At 40.1% G+C, this 25040-nt stretch overlaps 1 protein-coding gene across 2 annotated transcripts in view; it reads right to left on the bottom strand.

The window, feature by feature from the left end:
* Window positions 1-8396, bottom strand: part of RASGRP3 (RAS guanyl releasing protein 3) — a 114705-nt gene extending 106309 nt beyond the window's left edge. For both annotated transcript variants that reach the window (XM_013967527.2, XM_013967530.2), the window contains exon 1: window positions 8141-8396. The gene's annotated coding sequence lies outside the window, so the exon portion shown is untranslated. The remainder of the gene's footprint in view (window positions 1-8140) is intronic.

Here is a 25040-nt window from a genome sequence, read left to right as displayed (position 1 = left end):
CCTAGATTCTCCATCAGTGCTTTTGCCTTGGGTAGATGGAGACTGTAAATTGATCTGATATACTACTTTGCTGTTTGAATGCTAAGCTGCTTTAGTCACCCCTGACTCTTTGCAACCCTACTGACTGTAGCCCACCAGGTTCCTCTGTCCATGGGATTTTCCAGGCAAGAACACTGGAGTTGGCTGCCATGTCCTTCTCCAGGAGTCTTCCTGACCCAGGGATCAAACCTACATCTCTTATGTTTCCTGCATTGACAGGCGGGATCTTTACCACTAGTGCCACCTGGAAAGCCCTGTTTGGGTTAATTATTAATATATTATTACTGTATTAAGATAATTATCAACATAGTGCTGTATGGTATAATGTATTAATGTAGAAACAAAATGTTAATAATTATATTTCATCGTAAATGCATTGGAGTAATAAAGCACAATAATTTAATGTAGTACATCCTAAATACACTGTAATGATTTCACGGTAATCATATGATATTTTAGGTGCACATACCAGTCACTCTTTATAACTTTGTTTCTTTGGGAAAAATGGAAAGTCAATTCAGGGAACTGAGAACATTCTTAAAAAATAGGCTTTTGAAACACTTCTGATTTATATATCATGCAATGGATGGTTACTATTTATATTTTAAATGTCTTTAACTTTTATCGTGATTTTAGAATTTTCTGATTGTTTTAAGTCTAGCTCCATAACCAAACCTTCATGGGATAAGCAATGAACCTAAAATATGATGGTTTCAGTTGACTGTGACTCCTTGCCAGGACTTCAGAAGCCCTGGTTTCCAGGTCTCTGCCGTTGGCGGGGCCTTAAGAAACTACAGTGTCTTTTAGTTTTATCCACTTCCATCAGTTCTATTTTTGCATCTCCATACTTAGCACACAGGGCTATCTTTATCACTCCAGCTGACTGGCATGAGAGTCCCCAGGGCATAGTAGCTATACAAGATTATTTAAGCACACTTCCTCCCCTTCAAATAAGACAATGCAGAATGCAGAGAAGACATCAGAAATGGTCACAATGGTAGAAGTCTGTGTATGCGTGCGTATGAGAACTGCTAAAGATTTCTTTCTTTGTCCTGTTGTACACATTATTGAGAGTATAATGCTTTCTAGAAGTTTATTTTAAGCTGTGTAATGTCATCTGTTCACATGCCTAAATTCACTTGGAAACATCATGATAAAATAAAGTTTCTTATAATCACATAATCCAGATTTCAAAGTCTGAGAGTTTTTTAAAACCTCTCACCCTTATTCTCAATTGAGGAATCTATAGTTAGGCAACATTCCAGCTGATGCAACAAACAGTTGGATTGTTTTAAGAGGACAAAAGTCAGCAAGTGTCAATCCTTTGCTTGCTTTTCAGTTATTCAGTTTCAGCTGATCCATGTAAGATTGGTCTAATGAGTGCATCAGAACGGAGAAGACTATGAGTCCTGAACAGATAGCGGAATCTCACAGTCCAAAATTCACATGCCATTTATGAAGCCGTGGAAGCTCTGCTGTTGAGATCCGCCCACTACATACAGTAGCCACAAGGGCACCTGAAGCCACTGAGCACATGAAATAGGCCCATCTGAACTGAGAGTTGTAGCAAGCATAAAATACACCCTGGATTTCAAAGACTCGGTACCAAAGAAGAAGAAGGTAAGATGTCTCGTTGCTAATCTTTTATATTGATTGCAAGTCAAAATGATAATGTTTTGGATATAATGGGTTCAACAAACGAGATTCTTAAAATTAATTTTTACCTGACTCGATTTAAATTCCTAACGTGGCCACCAGAAAACATACACCGGCACGTGCGGCCCACACTGGGGCTCACTTTACATTTCTAGTGAACACTGTCTGGTCTAGAGGCGTCCTCATTAAGTCACGTGACCAATAATTGGTCTTTCAGACTGGAAGTCAGAGCTGCTGCAGAATTTTACTCCAAATCAGACTAATCAGAGGAGAATAGTAAAGGAGTAAAGGTTAAAGCAGCTCCTTCATGTTTAGTGTTTTCATCCGAACATTTAATAACACCCAACAGGACAGTTAAGTCATGTCTAGCTACACAAGCCACTGGTTGAGATAAACGTCACTGCAGTGTATGTAATACCTGCCTTACTGAAGCCCCTTCCCAGCTGATAACACATCCATTTTCATCTCAGTCGCTGTTAATCGTACTCATTTCACAGCACGGAAACAAGACAGTGAATCAAGAATTCATTTGTTTTGATTTTTTGTTGTTTCCCTCACCATTGCTGCTAAAACAAAGACAAGCGATCTTTTCACAGAAAATAGAAACACGAATTTGATTTTTTTAAATGTACTGGAAAATAAAGCTTGTCAGAGCCTGTGTATGGGCAACAGGGGGCTAGTTATTATTATAGGAGTACTGACACATGGTGCACATTGAGAAGTTCACACTGATCCTGAATATTAACATAGATAAAAAATTCAGTCCCAAATCCCTGACGTGCGATTACCAGTTTGCTGAATTTAAAACACATTGGGGGTCATTGCTGCCAGCAAAGAGTTGTGTAACTGCTACTAAAAACAATAGTGATTTCAGAAGTAGGCTGAAAACAAAACAATAATATCTTTGTAATGTTCTGAAATTGTTGCACAAATAGAACTAAGACGGGCCCCGTTGCATTTCCCAGTCTGATTTGCTGACCATCTTGTCTGCCCATAATTGTTTTCTGCCATTCATTTCCTCCAATTGTCAATTATTGCTAAAACAATTATGAAATAAAAACAAGTATCTGTCTTTGTTTCCGTTGCCAGTGAATACAGTGAAGTCATAGACCAGACTAGTGCATCATAATCTTTTCCATTACAATGAACTATGCTGCCACAAACAGGATACAGCTCCTTGCTGGGCAGAGAAGCCTAAATGGGACTGAATTAGCACAAACCTGGTTGTCAGTCATGAAAGCAAGAAATTAGAGCATCAGGACTTAGTTCTCCACTGTTTCAAAACATATTGGTTTTCATACCTGATTATAAAAGTAGTACATGCTTATCCCAGAGAGAAAGCAGAAAATAAAAATCACCATTACCCCCACTGACCAGAGAGTCTTACTGCTAACATTTTAGTATATAGATTTTTAGTTCTTAATTCTTTTTCATATATACATTTATAATTTGTAAGAAAATGGGATCATGCCACGAATATAACATTTTTGTCTTTTCTTTTTCATATCTACATTTACTACAAACAGTTACAGTTGCCATTAAATATTTTAATGTAATTTAATGGCTATTTGTAATTCCATATTATGAACTATTATTTGTCAATTCCCCAACTTTGTATATTTTCCAAAACTTTTCTGTTTCAAGTAGACAAACTTTCTTTTACATACATTTTTGTCTCAATATATGAATATTTCCTTAGGATATATTCCTAAAAGATAGACTATATTTTAATAGAAAACATATGACATATTTTTAAATAAACATTTAGAATAAAAGGTCTAGGAAATTTTCTTAACAATCAAGGCACAATTGTGTATTAAAAATTTCATAACCAAACTTGATGGTGGCTCAGATGGTAAAGAATCTGCCTGCAGTGCGGGAGACCCTGGTTGGATCCCTGGGTTGGGAAGATTCTCTGGAAAAGGGGATGGCAACCCACTCCAGTATTCTGGCCTGGAGAATGCCATGGACAGAGGAGCCTCGCAGGCTACGGTCAACGGAGTCTCAAAGAGTCAGTCATGGCTGAGAGACTTTCAGCTTTTTCTTTCCTAACAGGATAAACAAGTGAAATACCTTTAATGATTACCAAGTTTAATAAATCCAGAACGGGATACCCTTCAAGCCAGCCATCTGGAAGGGTGTAAGTAACTCTATGAAGTCCATTTCCAGAATCCCTTAGCACAACTAGCCTCCAAACCTTTCAGGAGCCCACAGATGTTTCTGTTAACTCTGACTTGGTTTCCTAAGGAGCTAAGGAACCCAGACCTGAGCTAAGCGTTGTTACCTGATTCTGCCACTAGAGGGCAGCCAGAGACAGGGAGAGGAGTTTAACACCCTTCGTCCTGTTTTCCCTTCAGGGTAATTTTTGTTTCACCAAACAACCGAGGAAACATCTAAAAACAAGGCACTGAAGGGAAAAACAATTTGGGTAATAAAGATACAAATAAATAAATGAGAAATTTTCTGTGTATCAGCTATTCCCTTTTCCTCAGAGAGATTAACCAAAAGGTGCAGAATCCTGAGGGCTACCGCAGTGAGTCACAAAGACCAGGCATCTGGTTGATCCGTGTTGATGTGCAGCAGGGGCCACCACAGTGTTGTGAAGTGACTGTCCTCCAATTAAATAAATAAATTTTTAAAAAAGAAGAAGAAGATTTGCGTTACAGCATGAACAATTGTGCCTTTAGATCTTTGTAGATGGAGGAAGTGAATCCACAGAAGATACTCAACATTCTCCATGGGAATGAGTAGGAACATGGCTTTGAGCACATGGACACCTGGGTTCTATTGTCTGTCTCTAACCAGGCAATTGTGGACAAGTCACTTAACCTCTCTGAGCCTCAGTGTTCTCATCTGTACAATGTGGCTGGCAATGGAGTCTGCCCATAGGTAGTTGTGAGCATTAAACAGAGAATGGATATTTTTTAAAAAAAGGCTTGTCATAAACAAAATCTCCATCAGCGTTGGCATTGTCATTCTTTCCAGCCTTTACCTTTCTCCTAAGCTACTTCCCATTTCCAGTGTTCACTTACTGATTATCCCACCATTGCTTCAAATTTAATGTCTGAGACCAAAATCCTTGCCTCCCTCACCAATTCCCTGACCTGCTGCTATCTCTGACTGTCTCTCTGAATGGACTCTAAATTAAACATAATATCCTTTCTAACACTTCCTCTCCTCCCAGATCCACGCCCAATTAGTTTACAAGACACGTGGATTTGTTCTCTAACGTGTCTTCATGTGACTGGTTTCTTTCTCTCTCTCGTCACCAGCACCCAGACCTCGGTGAGCTGCTCTCTTTGCCCCAGCAGGTCCTGCCTTGAATGACCAGATCTTATTGATGTCATTTCCCATTTCAAAACCCTCAGTGTCTCCTCAGTATCCTCAAATTAGATTCTAAATTCCTTAGTCTAGCGTTATTGTCCCACCACAGTCTGACCTCAATCTCCTCCAGACACTTTTCACTTTTTCCATATGTGCATTGCTTCTGCTCCTATCAAGCTGGTTGACACAGAGTTCCCTGGTAGGGTGACCAGATTTAGGAAATAAAACACACAGGACTCCCAGTTAAATGTGAACCAGACCTACAACAAATATACTTTGTATATCTCATGCAACAGACCTCATGTACATATTCTTACTAGGAAAAGTATATGTTGTTTATCTGAAATTCACATTTCAGTGGGAATCCTATATTTCATTTGGCAACCCAAGTACTCTCCTATCTCTTCCCATGCACAAGGTTCCATTCTTATCTTGGAGGCTTTTATCTCTAGCCACACCCATCAGATCTGCCCTTCAAGTCTCAGCTCAACCTCTTCCCTCCAAGAAGCCTGCCAGGATCAGAACTTCCTTACCTGTAACCATTATCCACATCATTCATTTGATTCCATATACAGGATGCCTTGTGTTCTGCATAATTCCAACTCTCCAAGTTAATGCTGAGTTTATCAAAGGTAGAGATTATAAGTAGAAGAACTTAATAAATATGCTTTGGTGGTGCTACTGCTGATCTGTAATATAGGATGTGAAGGGATAAGAGTATAGGAGAAAAAGAACCTCCAGAGGTCACTAATCTGGATTTAAGGTGCTCACAGACCCATGATGCTCCCACAGCATCAGGCCAGGTGGGTATGGCTGCCTGGCCGTGGGACGCGTCTCCCCATGTCCTCCTTCAATACGTCCTACAAATTACAAGTGGTGGATTTTGCGAAATCTACCTTTCTTAAAACTCCACTCTATCTCTTCAGCAATCTGATCTCATTTACATTTCAATGAGTGTCAAGTGGTGGCTATGCTATGTAACCTGTAAACACAGTGGTTGTAGGAGTTATGCTGGAAGCCAAGAAATAAATGGCTGTTTAATTAATAGAGAAGCTAAAAGAGTTGGCTTTTTTTGTTTGTTTGTTTTCAAAATTAGCTAACTCTAGTAATGTACTATGGGCTTCCCTGGTGGCTCAGTAGCAAAGAATCTGCCTGCAGTGCAGGACATGCGAGTTCAATCCCTGGGTAGGGACGATCCCCTGGAGAAGGAAATGGCAACCCACTCCAGTATTCTTGTCCGGGAAATCCCAGGAATAGAGTTTTGTAGGCTACAGTCCGTGTGGTCCCAGTGGGACATGACTTAGTGAGTAAACAACAATAATATACTATAGCCTGAGGAACTTGAGAATACATCAAGAAAACTGTGAAACTATTAAGCAGTTCTCAAGATACCTATTTTAAATAGCTGGCACTTCATGGATACATTTATAAGCATCTATGGGCATCCAGAAACTAATGACTAAAAACAGAACTTTTAAAATTGGAAGAGATACATATTCTTAGAACAAAATACATAGCTCATAGTTTTATTACTTAAGCCTTCAACAGTGTCTATAACAATTTTATTCTCATAATGTAAACATACGAATATGTCAAATGAGAATGTTGTTTTGAAATTGCAAGAAGAAAAAGTTCAACATACACAGAGAAATCAGAATCCCTGTAAACAGTGTTTCTATCACTAGACCCGCATGCAATGGCAATTAATTAGGTTTCCTTAGACTTTATGTTGCGGAAATAATAAAATGGATTCAGCACTGAATTCAGGACTTTGCAGAATTAGAGTGTCCCGGAAACAAGGGCTAAGAGTTTGTTCTGTTTCTTCAGACTCATCATATTTGTCCAGATTAATTTTATTTCCCTCTATTTTTTACTACCTAGCTTTAACTAAGAAATATTGCTCTTTCTACTCAAGGATATTATACTTTGCTATTTCCATGGAATGAATTATAATTTTCTAATCAGAAGAAAATAACCCTTAAATTCTTCCAGGAAGGAGAACAGGCAATAAAATCCACATCGAGACAGAACTCAGCCTTGGCCTCCTGCGTTAGTCTCAATCTGGCTGGCTCAGCTTTTCTGGCTTCCAGTTTTGCTATCTCCTTAGGACAGATTCTAAACATACCAATCTCAAACGGGGATAAACCAAAATAACAGCAACACATTTCCTTCTGCTTTTTCTTTTCAATAAACCACCAGACCCTTATTCCTTTGTTTGACATCATAGAAACATTAATCAAGGTTTTCCAGGACATTTGTGAATATAATCAGTGGGGGATGCAAATACGGTGGATCATCTAAATAAATGTACTTGTGTGATGGCAAAAAAAATGTTAAAAGAGCTGGAATGTCCCTAGGAGCTTTCCAAGTTTTTGTGGGCGGCATCAGCTGCTCTTGGATATAATCCATTCCCTTTTGACCTTTCCACTTCCAAACCCAGGAATGATTTTTCAGGTCACTCAGAAAATATATATTGAATGAATATTTTGAAATAATAATTTAAATGTAAGTAATTATTGTGAACACTTTCTATCACTGGAGCTATTAAGTGCTGGGTTTTTTATTTTAATGCTTCTAGAGGGTTTTCCTTAGTCTGAAAATGCATGTTTAGGAAAAGGTTTGCATTAAAAAATTCAATCTTCACTGAATGTTATACAAAGTTTAAATTTTAGTTAAAACAACCTTTCTAAAATAGACCACTTTTGATTGAGGGCTTCTCTGTTCAATGTATTCTGAAACCAAAAAATTGGTATGTGGAATATTAATCGGTACTTTGAAAAGGATAGAAAAACAGACAAATATCAAGAAATGATTTTTCAAAAATGACCTTCAATGAAATTATTTATACTATTTAATCCTCTGGTGACAAAGAAACCAAAGAAAACTTAGCGGAGACAAAACTATTTTAAAGAAACAATTACTTAAAAACATTATTGTTAAAAACCGAAGATGTCACAACTAAGGCTGAAAGAAATTTCCCCATTTCTTCAGCGATAAAAGCAAAGCTCAGGAGCTCTTCAAGAGACTCTGCCCTCAAATTATACACACCATCCGCGGCTAATCTCCATAGCACCTGATATGCGCGTAGAACCAACAGCAGACTGCCTTGAAAAGAACTTACCTTAACTCGCAGGCATGGAATCATTTCCAGCTCATCCTCTCCCGTCTGCTTCACCAGCCCCTCACCAGTTCCTCTTGCACGTGTCTAAACACCTAGAGATTTCTGTTCTCTCTTCTAAAATGCTGCCTTCATCTCCATTGCCCAAATCCAATTCAAACGTGGGGAGAGAAAAAAAATTCTAATTTGCGAGCTGTTTACGCCTCACGACAACAGCGAAGCCGCTAAGCTTTGAGCTCAATGAATTAAAGGTTGTTTGGCTAAATGGCAGGCACACTTCCTCCTATTCTTTCTGAACTTAGTTTTCCTGCCTCCAGGGGTGCTTTTTCCTTTCCTGGGCTATAAATAGGCTGGTGGTAAGAGTCCAGAGGAAAGAAGAAGGCAGGAAATACATTTGATTTCAAAAAGCAGTCTTAGGGGTGTGTGTGCATGTGTTTCTTTCAAGTGAGCACCAATAAACAATTTAAGGAAAATTCAGCTTTGGTACATTGCACCATAGTGAACATTTTCTTTGTTTCCTATAACCTCCGTTTAGCTGTCAGCTGTCATTTTCCGTAATCAGGGCTTGGGTTTGGAGATGTATTATTTTCTATACAGACCATAAAAAAATTACATCTAAGCCTTCGTTTTTCAAAAGATTGTCCGAAAAGAAAAAAATCAAATTTCCTGGGGGAAAGGAGGAAAAGGGCAGACAAGGAGGGTTACCATAGTTGTTCTTTATGTTCAAAAGGAGGTGAAGCAGCACTTTTTGAAGCAAGATTCAACCAGAGGTGAACAAGAAAAGCAGATACTTTTGCTTAGATGAAAGCATGAAGTTGAATTTAAAAACCAATCAGCTTTTGCACAAAATTAATAGATTGCCCACAGTCTTGCTACTCAGAGTTGTTTAACTTCTGCCATAATTTAATGCAACACAAAGTAAAATAAAGATTAGATGTCATTTTTTACATGTCGCATTGGCAGATCAAAATTTTGGATATTGTTCGATACTATTGAAGTGTGGAGAAATAAGCATCCATATAATAGTAGATGGAAGTAGAAACTGGCATAAACTATTTGATAGAGGGCAGTTCCCAGCTTCTTGCAAAATGTTCAGTGCACATACTCTAACAAGATATTAAACATGCTTGATTCTTCAAAGTGGGTGTGGAGATCTGGAAAGAAGGAACAGTTTAATTTCTGATATACATATTTTGTGCCTTTTTTTTAACGTTTATATTGTGTATGCCATGCTTTAAAAACTTATTAAGGGATAAAGTTTTTAAAACTGCTATTATTTAAATAATAAGTAGTAACATAGAATTCATAGGATTCGATTACCTATCATCTGTTAATGATTATACACTTAACACCTCAACAAGCTTCTCTTTACACTGGTTTCCACTGGTAACACTTCGAGAAGCAGTGGCACTTTGTGATCAAAGTCTCCGTGGCTGGGCCCAGCAATCTGTGTTTTAACTCCAGATGATTCTCATGCTCACTAAAGGATAAGAAGCATCAGTCTACAGAATTATTTTGTTTATTAATATCCCACCCTCTAAAAAGTATTTGAGATTACAGCTTTGTGACTAGAGTTAATAATGTGCTGTGCTTAGTCACTCAGTCATGCCTGACACTTTGTGACCTCATGGACTGTAGCCTATCAGGCTCCTCTGTTCATAGAGATTTTCAGGCAAGAATACTGGAGTGGGTTGACATGCCCTCCGCCAGGGGATCTTCCCAACCCAAGGATAGAATCCAGGTCTTCCGCACTGCAGGCAGATTCTTTACCTTCTGAGCCACCAGGGAAGCCCAAGAATACTGGAGTGGGTAGCCTGTTCCTTCTCCAGAGGAACTTCTCATCCCAGGAATCAAACTGGGGTCTCCTGCATTGCAGGCAGATTCTTTAGCTACCAGGGAAGCCCAGAGTTAATACCATATTGCATATTTGAAAGTTGCCAAGAGAGTAGATCTTTAAAGTCCTCATCACAAGAAGGAAAATTTTCTGTAACCATGAATGTTGGCAGATTGTTAACTAGACTGATTGTGGCGATTATTTCCTAATACACACAAATATCAAACCAGTATGTTCAGTTCAGTTCAGTCGCTCAGCCGTGTCTGACTCTTTGCGACCCCGTGAATCGCAGCACACCAGGCCTCCCTGTCCATCACCATCTCCCAGAGTTCACTCAGACTCACGTCCATCAAGTCAGTGATGCCATCCAGCCATCTCATTCTCTGTCGTCCCCTTCTCCTCCTGCCCCCAATCCCTCTCAGCATCAGAGTCTTTTTCAATGAGTCAACTCTTTGCATGAGGTGGCCAAAGTACTGGAGTTTCAGCTTCAGCATCATTTCTTCCAAAGAAATCCCAGGGCTGATCTCCTTCAGAATGGACTGGTTGAATCTCCTTGCAGTCCAAGGGACTCTCAACAGTCTTCTCCAACACCACAGTTCAAAAGCATCAATTCTTCGGCGCTCAGCCTTCTTCACAGTCCAACTCTCACATCCATACATGACCACTGGAAAAACCATAGCCTTGACTAGATGGACCTTAGTTGGCAAAGTAATGTCTCTGCTTTTGAATATGCTATCTAGGGTGGTCATAACTTTTCTTCCAAGGAGTAAGCATCTTTTAATTTCATGGCTGCAATCACCATCTGCAGTGATTTTGGAGCCCCCAAAAATTAAGTCTGACACTGTTCCCACTGTTTCCCCACCTATTTCCCATGAAGTGATGGGACCGGATGCCGTGATCTTCGTTTTCTGAACGTTGAGCTTTAAGCCAACTTTTTCACTCTCCTCTTTCACTTTCATCAAGAGGCCTTTTAGTTCCTCTTCACTTTCTGCCATAAGAGGGGTGTCATCTGCATATCTGAGATTATTGATATTTCTCCCGGCAATCTTGATTCCAGCTTGTGCTTCTTCCAGCCCAGCGATTCTCATGATGTACTCTGCATATAAGTTAAATAAGCAGGGTGACAATATACAGCCTTGACATACTCCTATTTGGAACCATGTAGTATACCTGAAACTAATATAATGTTAAATATCAATTATACCTCAATTAAAATAAGACATGAATACAAATAAAAAGATTTGAGGCAAATGATTTCGTTTTATGGAAAAATAAGGGTAACTTTAAACACCATACCAGTGACTCCGATTAATAATACCATAAGAGTTTTTACACATAAAGGTTAAAAAGTCTAATTGATTTCCCAGTTAATTTTGAGGAGCTACCTGAAGTAGGGCAAAAGCAGTGGAAAGAGCAAACTGATGGTATTTAAGGGAGAGACAAAATCTCTGTCTCATTGTGGGCACCCATAGTTAAAATGGACGAATTCAAAGCAGACTTTACTAATATGGATGTTTGAAAATACGAATGTTAACAAAATAAAGAAAATATGACAAAAGTAAATGAAAAGCCTCTTAAATGCAAACAAAACATTCCACTCCCTGTTTTTGTTTAGTGATTTGATTTTGGTTTTCTAATGCAAAGCCCTATCCGTAAGAAACAATAGATTGAACAATGAGCTCAGCCAGAAGTGATGAGGGAAAAGCAAGAGTGTCTGCATCCCAGGCACAGATGGAGAGGAAAAGGTTTCTTTTAAAAAGAGAGAGAGAAAGGAGTGAATGACCTCGTTGAGGTAGCAGAAAGGAAGAAGGAAGTCCATGGTGGTCAGGATATAACAGCTGCAGTGTATTGAAGTGGCTGAAAGGTGTACGCGTTGACATTGGCAGGAAAAGGACTGGCAAGCGGGGAATAAGTTTCTGGGAGCAAACCATTCTCCATGTGAGAATGAACTCTTCTAAGGAGCTCCAAATACACTCACCAGGCTTTCATTGTTCACTGGAAACCTCCCTTCTCTTTTTGTGGGGAAATATTTTACTTCTCAAGAAGAACAGCTTCACAGAGCTCCCCAAATAGCCTGTCTATGGGAATGAAGCATTAAAACATTTATGGAAACAGAAAAGCTCTGTACTCTTAATCTAAAATTAGCAGTAGACTCTCTTAACAGGCATTAGGGGAGAAAGTCAAAGACCTCATGAGGAAAAGTAATGTGCCAATTTCTTCTGGTTTTGCAAGTGGAGGAAAATACTTTTTTTTTTTTAATTGCAGTCATCTACAAAGAATTTCAATGTACACCATGTAAAGGAAACCCAAACAAAAGTCCTCAGGGAAGATGTGAAAAAAGCCTGCATATTATTTCTCAAATGACCCAATGCATTGCATGGATCTGAGTCTCGATGCCTTGTAGGTATTTCTTAAAGTATTCTATCTTTGTTCACAAAGTGAAGTTCTAGGTGCTATCAAATTGCGGGGAACTGTGTTCCTTTGACTTGAATTGTTGTATTAAACTAATAAAAAATATATCAGAGCTGCTGGAATGAATAGTCCAAAGAACGTAAGTAAAGGATGGGTTTATACATTTTAGCAGGAATATTGAAAAGATGGTGGGAAGTCAGGAAGGAGTTCTACATTATAAAAATAAAATAGAAAAGTCAACAAATCTTTGAAGGAATGATAAGATTTAGGGGGATAAACATGAACCTTTTCCATTAACCTCTGTAAATTCTGTTCGTCAGCTGTTTATTTTTACTTAATCTAACAATGTTAAATTTACCTTGCAAAATTACAGTAATCCTGGCACAAATCAAACCATTCACAATATTTCCAAGCAGAAGTGCAGCTTTGGTTAAAAATTCAGTGGGGAAATCTAAACCAGACTTCCCTCACTGAATTTGACTTTGGACTTGATTGCTCTTCTGTCAGTTCACCATGCACCTAAGATGAAGCAACCCTAGTTTCCACAGAAAGATGATTTAAAATAAAGGATCTTGAACCTTTCCAGTAATGAATGCCTGGAGTTTACAGTTTTGTCAAGGCTAAGATCTGATATCATAATAGCTAAAGGAAATTCTCATTGGTGTTGTGGTAAAGTTTTTTCTGTTAGTTTAAAAATACGGACACTTTCATTTTATGGCTTCTGTCAGTTGTGTTTGTGAAGCTAATCACTGATGGAATCAGGACAAACAAAGCCATCCCTGGGAGGAACATATGTAGACAAGAATACAGATCAGTGTAGGCACCGTGCACAGCACACTTCTGAAGACAGAAGGAGGTTATCATGGGACCCAAGAGATTTGGTGCCCAAATACCATTTTTGTGCAACATTTGGAAAGAAGAAGGGAAGGAAGTAGGAGATAGAACATGGCAGTGAAATTGATTTACCCCTCCAAGGTAAAATTTATTGCTTTGGCAGACACTCTGGTCTAAGGAAGGTCAAGTGGTAGGTTGGTGGCTGATTTAATAGTTTATCCAGGTTCCTTGCTTATACAATAGGTTAGTTTGAATTCATAAAAGAGTCAGTGTACTCCATAACCCCCTGAACCGTATGATTATGCAATTAATGAAAAAACTGTATTTATATTGATGTTGTCAAGGTAAACACAGTCACAAGTTTTAGAATCCTAACATAAATTGCAGGTGCAAATTCACCCCAGTTAGATGAAGCAAGTTAAAAGAACTGAGTCTTCTGGTTGTATACAGTACAACCCAAAGACTCTCCCTCGCTGGCTCTGAAGAAGCAAGCTGCCACGTTGTGAGTGCCTCTAGAGGGCACCACATGGCAAGGTAGTCTCCCGCCAACAACCAGCTACAGAGGCTTTAGGTCCAAGAGCATGCAAAGGACTGGAGGCTGCCAACAATCAGAGCAGCTGTCAACAGCCCCTTCCCCCAGAATCAAGCCTCAGATGAGACCAAAGCTTCCGCTGATTACTTGATTGGATCCTTGTAAGATTCTGAATCAGTGGACCGGGCTAAACCATATCTGACCAGGCAAGCTATAGGAGGTCTATTATCAAGATGTTTTACGGTCACGTGTGAGGTCATCACGTACACACAACCAGTATATCGTGTCGTCTTTGCTGCATTCTATTAGTTCTGACTTTACTCAGGGGAAGGGGATAAAAGGGTGTGAATCCCAAGAGGCCGAGGATCATGGGGGCTGCCCTAGTCTGTCTGCCACAGTGGATACCCAACCAAGAAAGAAGTAAGTAGACACAATACCAGGTGGATTTCCAAAGGAGAGTGAGCACAGTATCATTCACAGGCAGAATGGACAAAACAATTTCTTTTTCTTTTTTTTTTTTCACTTCATTGAGTGCACAAGCTGTTCATTGTGGAGCATGGGCTGCCCTAGTAGTTGCCACAGGGCATGTGGGATCTTAGTTCTTCAGTCAAGGATCAAACCTGCTTCCCCTGCTTTGGAAGGTAGATTCTTAACCACTAGACCAGCAGGGATGGAGAAGGCAATGGCAACCCACTCCAGTACTCTTGCCTGGTGGGCAGCCGTCTATGGGGTCGCACAGAATTGGACATGACTGAAGTGACTTAGCAGCAGCAGCAGCAGACCAGCAGGGAAGTCCTGACAAAACAATTTCTTAATTTTTCCTCCTTCAAAGCAGTGAGAAATACATTACCTCAAGAGAGAAACATGTTATCTCTCCACTATTATATGCTATTCAGCAATTCAGTAACCTAATTAATTTCCTGCTCCATCTCTGCTGTTTGCTGTGTTAGTTGCTCAGTTGTGTCTGACTTTTTGCGACACCATGAATTGTATCCTCTGTCCATGGAATTCTTCAGGCAAGAATACTGGAGTGGGTTGCCATTCCTTTCTCTGGGGAAGCTTCCCAACCCAGGGATCAAACCTGGGTCTCCTGCATTGCAGGCATATTCTTTACCATCTGAGCCAGCACAGAAGCCATGCTCCATCTCTGAGGTCCTTTCAGTTCTAAGCTTTGTGACTTTGGACCTGCCCTTTCAAGCCTCTCAAGACATTTTGGAATGCCACAAGTCCTGGTTGCATGCATACAAGGTGTTTGGTGACCATTGTGTTACTACTGTTGACTTATGGGGGAAGAGAGCATGCATAATAGATTAATCCATTAGAAAAGTTAAAAGATAGATCAGTTGGGGTGTTACTATCTGATCTAATTTTTGATTTTCTATTTGGATGTTTATATTTCTAAAGCATGATGTCATTCTAAAAACACATGAAGATAAAACTATTGGCAATTCTTTTTGTACAGGCAAACTTGGGGCTAAAAGTATGTTCTCTCTGGGGAACAAACTACATTTCAAATTACATCCAAGTAATACTGAGTGTATCAAAAAATTACTTTGGCAATATAAATTCACAGACTTTAGTAGGGGTTAGAGAGATCCTTTACAGACGTTTATCTAACCACCCATCTAATGGGCAAAAATTCTCCAGAATATGAAGAAGAAATTGTCTTATTAATTTCTAAGTGAAAAGACTGCCATTGTATATACTTGTGATATCAAAATGTAAATGGCTATAAAAATAAAATTATGAATTTAATCTGAATGAGGCAACTCCGAATTGCTTTGCTGACTAGATAAATGAAACTTTTCCTTCAGCAAAACATTAAATTCTAAAACATATGGAATTAAAAGGTATCTTCACAGTTATTCTTGTGTGGACAGACTACACAATGAAATGAACATTATAAATGTTCTCTAATACTTCACTGAGAACACATTGAAAGTTGTAAGTCAGGTTGAAACTAGGAATGCTTCATTTCCATCTAGAGGCTGAAGAGGGATAAAAATTTCAAAAAAGGAAATGACTTTTTAGAGCTCTATGAGATCAGAGGCTCTGAGAGTCTGGATTTCAAAACACTAAAACCACATTTTTGGAGATAGCTTCACATTATAGCTCCTTATTATTATATATGGCTTGCTCAAATACATATTAATGCATAATTAATTCTGAAATAATCCACATGCTCCAGATTGTATTTTATTTGGACAAGTCCAGCAAAATGCTTCTTTTTTTTAACTGTATTTTTTCAACCACATGTAAGTCCCTACTGAGTACAAAGCTCTGAGCTTGAGCCTACAGAAGAAAAAAATTAAACATTTGGTCTTTGCCTTAAAAGCAGCATACCTTCTAAGGCAGAATTTCTCAAATTGTGATACAGTAACAGCCTATTTCAACGTAACATAGAGTTTATTTAACATGCAGATTTCTGGGCCTCAGACTCAGAGGATTTCTAATTCTATAGGTCTAGAGTAAGCCATGGAATACACATATATAATAAGTCTGTAAATTTCAGAACCCATGATCCAGAGGTCAAAACATATATTTTTAACTAAAACAAGAGAGTGACCCAAAGGGTCAGGCTATGTAATTACTGTGTGAATTCTGATTACAATTGTAGCCAACATCAAGGTTCCATATGGAATACATGCTACAGCATAAAATTCCCTTAAAACCAGTTCTAATTTGTGCCTGAAGGTGAAAGTGTTAGTCACTCAGTCATGTCTGGCTCTTTACCACGCTATGGACTGCAGCCTACCAGGCTCCTCTGTACACTGAATTCTCCGGGCAACATACTAGAGTGGGTTGCTGTTTCCTTCTCTGGGGGATCTTCCCGATCCAGGGATAGAACCCTGGTCTCCTGCCTTGCAGGCAGGTTCTTTACCATCTGAGCCACCAGGGAAGCCCAATGTGTGCCTACTGGTAGCAAATTGAATTTGTATTTCTCAGAAAAAGTAAGGATGGAGAGACCATTTGTTTTTTCTGGGCACTAAAAAAAATTTTTTTTCTGCATTTTTTTATTGCAGTAAAAAACACCAAATATAAAATTTACAGACTTCACAATTTTTAAGTGTAAAGTTCAGAAGTGTTAAATATATTCACATTGTCATGAAACAGATCTCCAGAAAAATTTTATCTTGTAAAACTGAAACCCTACACCCTTAAAACAACAACTCCCCCTTTCTGCTTTCCTTCAGGCCCTGGCAACCACCATGCTGCTTTCTAAAATGAAGTCGCCATTCTTAAAACATGATCCCATGACGGTGTTGGGTTTAAGGAAAAGACAGCAAGTAGAGTTGAATCCAAACACCAAAACCAGGAATGAGATTTTTCAAATGAGATCATAAAGCAGAAGGAAGGAGCAAAGCAAAGACAGATGGATGCAAAAGCAGAGGCATTTTCCAGAATTGAGTTGATACAGTTTGGCCTTCTGGCTATGGGTGTTGGGTGCCAGAGACATGCGCTCTCCGAAGCTAGATACCACCTGGAAGTCACTGTCAGATACCAGATAATCCTCCTACATCTCTGGGGAACAAATGGGCTATGACGAAAGTAGCTGAGAAGAAGGTTGAAGTAGCTGAGAAGAGGATGAAGGCTAGGGATGAAGATTAAGGGATATTTGCCACTTCCAAAATTTGCGGCAGACTTGAGAGAGAAGCAGATCTGTGATAAAGCTCACCGGGATAGTTCACTAGGACTGGAGTGGCTGAGGCAGGCCCCGGGGCACTGCGGGTCTCTGCTTTCTTGGCACAGGTGTCAGTAGAATTAAATGTCGAAGGTAAGGTGAGGTGAGGTGAAGTCGCTCAGTCGTGTCCGACTCTTTGCGACCCTGTGGACTGTAGCCCACTGGGCTCCTCCATCCATGGGATTCTCCAGGCAAGAGTACTGGAGTGGGTTGCCATTTCCTTCTCCAGAGGATCTTCCTGACCCAGGGATCAAACCCAGGTCTCCCGCACTGGAGGCAGACGCTTTAACCTCTGAGCCACCAGGGAAGCCCAAATGTCTAAATACAGAGCCGTTAGCAGTTATAAAGGGCCATGGTTAATGGATTGAGCAGACCATGATTATCCAACAGGGTGGGGCTTCCCAGGTGGAGCTAGTGGTAAAAAAAAAACAAACAAACAAACAAACAAAAACCACCTGCTGATGCAGGAGATGTAAGAAATGCTGGTTCAGTCCCTAGGGTGAGCAGATCCCCTGGAGAAGGAAACAGCAACCCACTCCAGTATTCTTGCCTGGGAAATTCCATGGATAGAGGAGCCTGGTGGGCTACAGTCCATGGGATCACAAAGAGTTGGACATGGCTGAAGCAACTTAGCATGCATGCATCCAAGAGGGTTGGGAGATGCCCTGAGGGAAGTCAAGAAGGTATATGCAGGTGTCCTCCAAGGCATTAAACTAATCAATCTGGAGGACTAGACACATCTTCTACTGTATATGCTGGGGTGGCTCTGAAGCTCATCTGAGCCCTGCTCTAGGAAAGGAAGCATGGAAAAAGCAGAAAGATCCTATACTTTGAAGCCAGAGGCACCTGGCCTCAAATTCTACTTCTGCTTACCATCTGGAGGACCTTTAAACCAAATATCAATTTCCCTATCTATACTCAAATTCTAACAATAACTTCCTACCGGGCAAGGACATGAGTCAAATGCCGTATAACATGAAGATGCTCTCCTGGTGCAGAGGCGCATTTCTCTCCTCTCAGTGATGAAAAAAGTAAAGTGAAGTGAAGTCACTCAGTCGTGTCCGACTCTTTGCGACCCCATGGACTGTACTCTACCAGGCTCCTTTGCCCATGGGATTTTCCAAGCAATAGTACTGGAGTAGATTGCCATTTCTTTCTCCAGGGGATCTTCCTGACCCAGGGATCGAACCCAGGTCTCCTGCTTTGTAGACAGATGCTTTACCATCTAAGCCACCAAAGCCTCCTGCTAAAAATTGGGTGTGGTAAGGATCTTAAGGCTGAGAAGGAAAAAGAAAGTCTGGGAAGTATATGGAAGCCTGAGAGGTCTGTAACTTTGGCTAAAGGTTATTTGGCTCCGTAAGCCATGGCCTGGCCTTCATAGCAGAGTGGTGGTCCAAGTCATGGAAACAAAGGGTGTCTTAAGAGGGCCATTAAGCTCCCAGGACGTTTATTAGCCTCCACACCCAAAGTCATTCCAAATGAGCATACCATCTAAGTAAAAATAGAATTCTTGGTATACAAAAGCAGTTAAATGAGAGACTCCCTAGCTCCCCCTCCCAACTCAATTGCTACTCCCAAATCATATATGAAAAATTTGATGCTATTAGGCGTTTCTGATTTTACTATGGCTTAAACCTGGAGGTGGGCACTGATTGTTCTGATCTGTGTGGGTGTTGGCTGGCCAGTCTCATTTTCCCAGTAGCAGATGTGCGCTGCTCAGACCAGTACCCGTATGTAATGTGACATGCCCCTGTACAATACACGAACAGCTCTGTGACCACCTGAATATTCATTGAAAGGATTGATGCTGAAGCTCCAATACTTTGGCCACCTGATGCAAAGAGCTGACTCACTGGAAGAGACCCTGATGCTGGGAAAGATTGACAGCAAGAGGTGAAGGGGGTGACAGAGGATGAGATAGTTGGATGGCATCACTGACTCGATGGACATGAATTTGAGCAAACTCAGGGAGATAGTGAAGGACAGGGAAGCCTGGCATACTGCAGTCCCTGGGGTCGCAGTCAGACAGGACTTACAGACTGAACAACAACGTGCCCACCAGAAGGTGGCAGCAGAGAGCAGTGACCACAACCAGCTTTTGAAGCTCACAGTTGGCCGCTGGGGCTGTGTAGGCTGAATACGGAAACTAACTCTTGTGGTAGCAATCCCCATTTGTCTACACTTGGGGTTGATGAATTCCAAAGGCAGCGTGCAAAACGATTCCTGATGTATGTTGTCTGTGGTCACAGAGTGAGATATACCTGAAGAAGAGGGCAGTTTTTGCCTGTGTCCCTTTCTGGCCCACCATGTCTACTGCAAGGACCAGAACTGCCTTGAGACCAAAGCTGTGAGAGCACATACTCAACGTATCTTCAGAATTACTATCTGCACACAGCAGAGCACTAATCCTGGTGGCTATCTTGGCTCCAGACTGGTCCATCTCATGGAGGCTCAACTTCTCCACATGGGTATTCCTGGGCATCTCAAGTTCATCATGTTAAGATTGGATTCCATTTCTTTCCCATTCATTTTTTTTCATAGGAAGTAGGTGAGAAGCACTAGCTTCCTTCAAAGCAGCCCCTGAAACCAGAAATCTGGTGTCATCCTAGAATTTTCCCTTTTCCTTTGTCTTACTGGCTTTAAACCGCTTAGAGAATCTATGTGGAATATCAGTGAATTAAAGAAGCTTTGTTGCCTAATTGGAAAAAAAAAATCATTAAAAGGCAAATCTGGGAAAGACTTTTATAATATTCAAATGTCTCTCTTAGGAGGGAATTGTGAGCAAACGGAGGGTGGAGCTGGTGATTAGGCACATGGAGAGAGAATTCTGAAGAACTCTAGCTCAGAACTGCAGGAGTTTTGAGAACAAAAATTCGAAGAGTTGTTTGACTCGGGTTGCCTGATTTTGAAATGCAGAAGTCCTCTGACAGGAAACCCTGTGTAGAGAATACAGACTACACCATCCTGCCATTGTCAGCCCCAGGGGCTGAGCAACTGGAGCAGAAGGAAGTTGCTTTTTTTGGTATTGTTTTATTTTTGTCTTAAAGAAATATCCTTCTTAATACACATATGAAAATCTTGAATAAAGATGTAGAAAGTATGCAAGCTTACAAGAGATGGCAACCATACTGGATGATAGAATCAGAATTTCAAAAGATCTTGATAGGCTAAAGTAAAAGGACAAATGACAGAAAGTGAAATGAGTAGGCACAAAAGTAAAATTCTACACTGATGTTAAAAAACCCAGTTGCACATGTTCAGAATGGGGAGACATGGCTTAACAGGACCCCATAGTTTCAAACTTGCTGTTGATGTTAGGTTAGTCAGGGTATGCTAATGACTATAATTTTAATTCCCAGGACTCAGTGGTTCTAAGATATCCTAGGGAGGGAAAAAGTGCCAAAGGGATGATAGTCCTGGCTCAGTCAATTGATTGCTTCTAGCAGGTTTCCAGACATTCCAATAATGTCTGCCCAGTAAGGGGAGTTTCAGCTAATAACTCCTTTTTAACTAAGTTAACACTCATATTGGAAAAATGGCTTTAAAATATTTCTTCAAAAAAGAAACAGGTAATAGAAGGTTAACAGCTAAATGAACTTAAAGAAAATGGCAGAGCAAACCTTTCTACTTTGAGTACAAATCAGCTGCATTATGGTTAAAAAAAAAAAAAGTAAGGTTTGTAATTAGAATAGTCCTATGGCTCAGGGGTAAAGAATCAGTGCAGGAGACATGGGTTTGATCCCTGGGTCAGGAAGTTCTCTTAGAGGAGGGTATAGCAACCCACTCCAGTATTCTTGCCTGGAAAATCCCATGGACAGAGGAGCCTGGTGGGCTACAGTTCAAAGGGTAGCAAAGAGTTGGACAAAACTAAGTGACTGGGCACATATAAGAAGGAATCCCTCCAAATCTAAAGTTTTCAAGAAAACCACTTGAAATATGGTTTACACCCACTTATATTAATGGACTTCTCCATTAATGGTAGTTGGTTAGCATATTATGTCCTGAGATATTAAATAGTAATACTATGAATTCCGGTGATTAGCCAGACATTTAAAAGCTAAGCATTCAGAACAGGAAGACAAACTTCAGCAGTTTTTCAGATACTTAAAGTTATACGGAACAAACCTAGTTCTTGACAAATCTCATGAAACCTACTAATAATTGCTTAGAAGCCTTTCTTGAGGTCTTTCAATTTACAATTAAGGAACAAGTCACGAACCATTGGGGTCTCTGTTCTTGCCACAGTAAAAACTGTTTGAAATAATTATAAAACAAAGGACCAACAAATTCAAAAGCATTTCTTTGTCAGCACATTTTTAGGGAAGTCACATAGAAACATTGCTGAACATACGAAGAAACGAACATTAGAACAGATTGGCCGTGCATTTGGGTGATAGTACAAATGTTTGTAACATGTCTCCATTTATGGTGCCTGTTAGATTCTATTTCAATAGTTACATTCCCAAAGAACTTCTTTTTTTGGTGAGGCACTTAAAATATAGTACTGAAAAATCCTATCGCTATCCTAGTGATAAATGATTTCATAAATTTAAAAAAAAAAGATTTTATGGGAAACCCATTGAAGTGGAGCCACTGAATTCAGAAGAATGAAGGTATTCCTGCCGAGGAATAAAATAAGGATTTTAGGAAACCTTGACAAGAATGTTCATCTCTGCAGTGTTCATCCCTTGGGTAGCTAAGGTGGTGAAGAAATTGAGGCTAGAAGTGCCCATGATACTACTTGATGCCACTGATGTGGTTAATTTGATTGAAAACCTTTAAACAGTAGAACTTTACAAGATTGTAAGGAGATAGGAAGTCTATTGAGATTGAAAATCCATTTTCTTCTCCTGCCTGATAACACTTCCTTCTCTTCCCTTCTACAGGCATGTTTCCCAAGAACATGGCCCCGTTCAGTTCCCGTGTGATGGGTCTGCTTCCTGGGAAACTTAACCTGCAGTAGTGGCAAGGGTTGTCCAAGAAAACAGATGCTCATGAGGGATTCTGAAGTTGCCAGCCATCTCAAAGGGAGGACCCTGATCATCAGAAGGAGGAGGGCTGCTCTACGTAATGCAACAGAGAAGAAGGTGATGGTACTTATGGTCGATCCATAAGCAGTGCCTCTTGACATTCCTTTGCTCATCTTGATGATAAATGGATAAGCACAGCAGTCATACATCAGAAAGGTGTGGAGATCAGGAGCACAGAGGCCTCAAAACAAGATCTGAGTCATGCCAACAGGGAAACCATCTACTCAGCAAGGCAGTGGCTGAGAATGAGGCAATCTAGAATGGGTAGTATGTGATGAATATTAGTTCTGGTCCCAAGTGCTTGGGCTCTGACTGCTTATAGCCAGGGCTATAATTTATCCCTAACTGTCTGTCTATTTCCCCGAGGAAAAGAGATACAACAGAATCTTGGAAGAACTCTTCTCAGAATTTATGTGAAGTGGATCTGAGTAGTGCAAATGGTGAGCCATAGGGAAAGATCTGATCTGCCACTCTGTCCACTAGAAGACTGAAGTACATTCCTCCAGCTACTGATGGCACCATTGGTTGACGGTCATCAGAAATTATCATAAGCTGGAGAGTTCGGCTTACACAAATTACCCATGCTTCTTTTGTCAGGGCAGCTCAAATCTGATAACTGATCAATGTATAATATAAAGACCCAAATCCCTCACCTTATTCCAGGACAACATTAAAGGGCATCACAGCTTCAGGGTCCCTAAAGGGTTGGCCTAGCCTTTGCTGAGATTACATCACAGTGCAAGTTTTTCCCGGGTCCAATTCTGCTTCCTTGTCTTCCTTTCCATGATGTTGATCCTGAGATTGAAATTCACTCAGTCGTGTCTGACTCTTTGCGGCCCTGTGGACTATATAGTCCGTGGAATTCTCCAGGCCAGAATATTGGAGTGGGTAGCCATTCCTTTCTCCAGGGGATCTTCCCAATCCAGGGGTTGAATCCAGGTCTCCCACTTTGCAGGCAGATTCTTTACTAGCTAAGCCACAAGGGAAGCCCAATCCTGAGAGTGCTCCTTATAAAAATTTCTCCACACTAATATCCAACCCAGAGTTTGCTTCCTAAGAAACCCACCTACTACAAAAACATCATCGGGGCAGCTCATAGAATTTGAATATGGACTCTTGATTAGATAATGGGATTGTACCAGTGTTAAATTTCCTGATTTTTAAAAATGGTTTTAATTGTTTTTTCAATTATTGTTCTTCAATACCTAAATCGTGTCCAATTCTTTGCGACCCCATGGACTGCAGCAAGCCAGGCTTCCTGGTCCTTCACTGTATCCTGCAGTTTGCTCAAATTCATGTCCATTGAGTCAGTGATGCCATCCAACCATTTCATCCTCTGTCATCCCCTTTGTCCTCAGTCTTTCCCAGCATCAGTGTCTTTTCCATTAAGTTGGCTCTTCGCATCAGGTGTCCAAAGTTTGAGAGCTTCAGCATCAGTCTTTCCATTTCCTTTAGGATTGACTGGTTTGATCTCCTTGCTGTCCAATGGACTCTCAAGAGTTTGATCATAATATATTGTGTTTATATAAGAGAATGTTTTTGTTCTTAGGAAATACACTGGCAAAAACAGGAATGAAGGCACATGATATATGCGACTCAGTCTCAAATGATTTTAAAAAGTTGTGCACAGAGAGGTGGAGGATCAGAGAAAAAGAAGAAAATAGGACAAAATGGAAATATTTGGAAAACCTGGGTAAAAACTATGGAGTTTAATTATAGACTTCTTGCAATTTTTCTGAAAGTTTGAATTTATATCCAAATTTAAAAATACCAAAGTAAAATGACCAGACCTAATACCATTCCAAGAGATTCAGAATCCCTTGGGTACTATTTTATTTCCAGTACTCAGCCCCAGTCTGTAGGTATTCAACAAATATTTTAGCAAATGAATGAGTCAATAGGTGACCTTGTAAATTAAGATAATGAATTCAATTTTGGATATGGAGACTTTTGAGGGCCCACGAGTCCGATTTTGAAAGTCTACTCTAGGGACTGTATAACCTTTTACTCAATTCTGAAGGTAACCAGTAAAAAGATAACTCCTGTGTCCTTTTTTGAGGCCGTTTTTTTCTCCATAGCATTTAGAAGTTTGAAGTCCCTATGATACCTCGTATAAACAATATCTCATCACTTTTGAAATAATTTGATATTTTAAATGAGACTGGATATTGACTTTAAATGATGGAGAAATTGCCTGACTTTTGTTGGCATCCAGATTTCTTTATCCTGTTTTGACCATAATACACATAATTATCTTTCCTTTTTCTATTTAAAAATTTTTGAACTTCAGCCTAGTAAGTCACAAGCATATCACATTAAGGTGTTGTGGAAAAAGTTAACTCTAAAAGCAAGGCATTTTTAAGTGGACAAGAGTGACCAGCTAATGAGTAGAAGGGAAAGAAGGAAAAAGGGTGTCAGCGGGGGGCGGGGGGCATCCAAGAATTGTTACTGCCATCCAGTGGTCATGCTCTCAGACAAAGATTGTTCAAAGCCCATCGTTAATCCCTGTTTTCCGTCGCAGAGACCCAAATACCATTCATTCCAGCTTAGCGACTAAACTGCAATGCTAACCTGCCATG

Source organism: Capra hircus, chromosome 11 (genome assembly GCF_001704415.2).
Source record: "Capra hircus breed San Clemente chromosome 11, ASM170441v1, whole genome shotgun sequence".
Taxonomy (NCBI): Eukaryota; Metazoa; Chordata; class Mammalia; order Artiodactyla; family Bovidae; genus Capra; species Capra hircus.
This window is presented reverse-complemented; position numbering and strand designations above follow the sequence as displayed.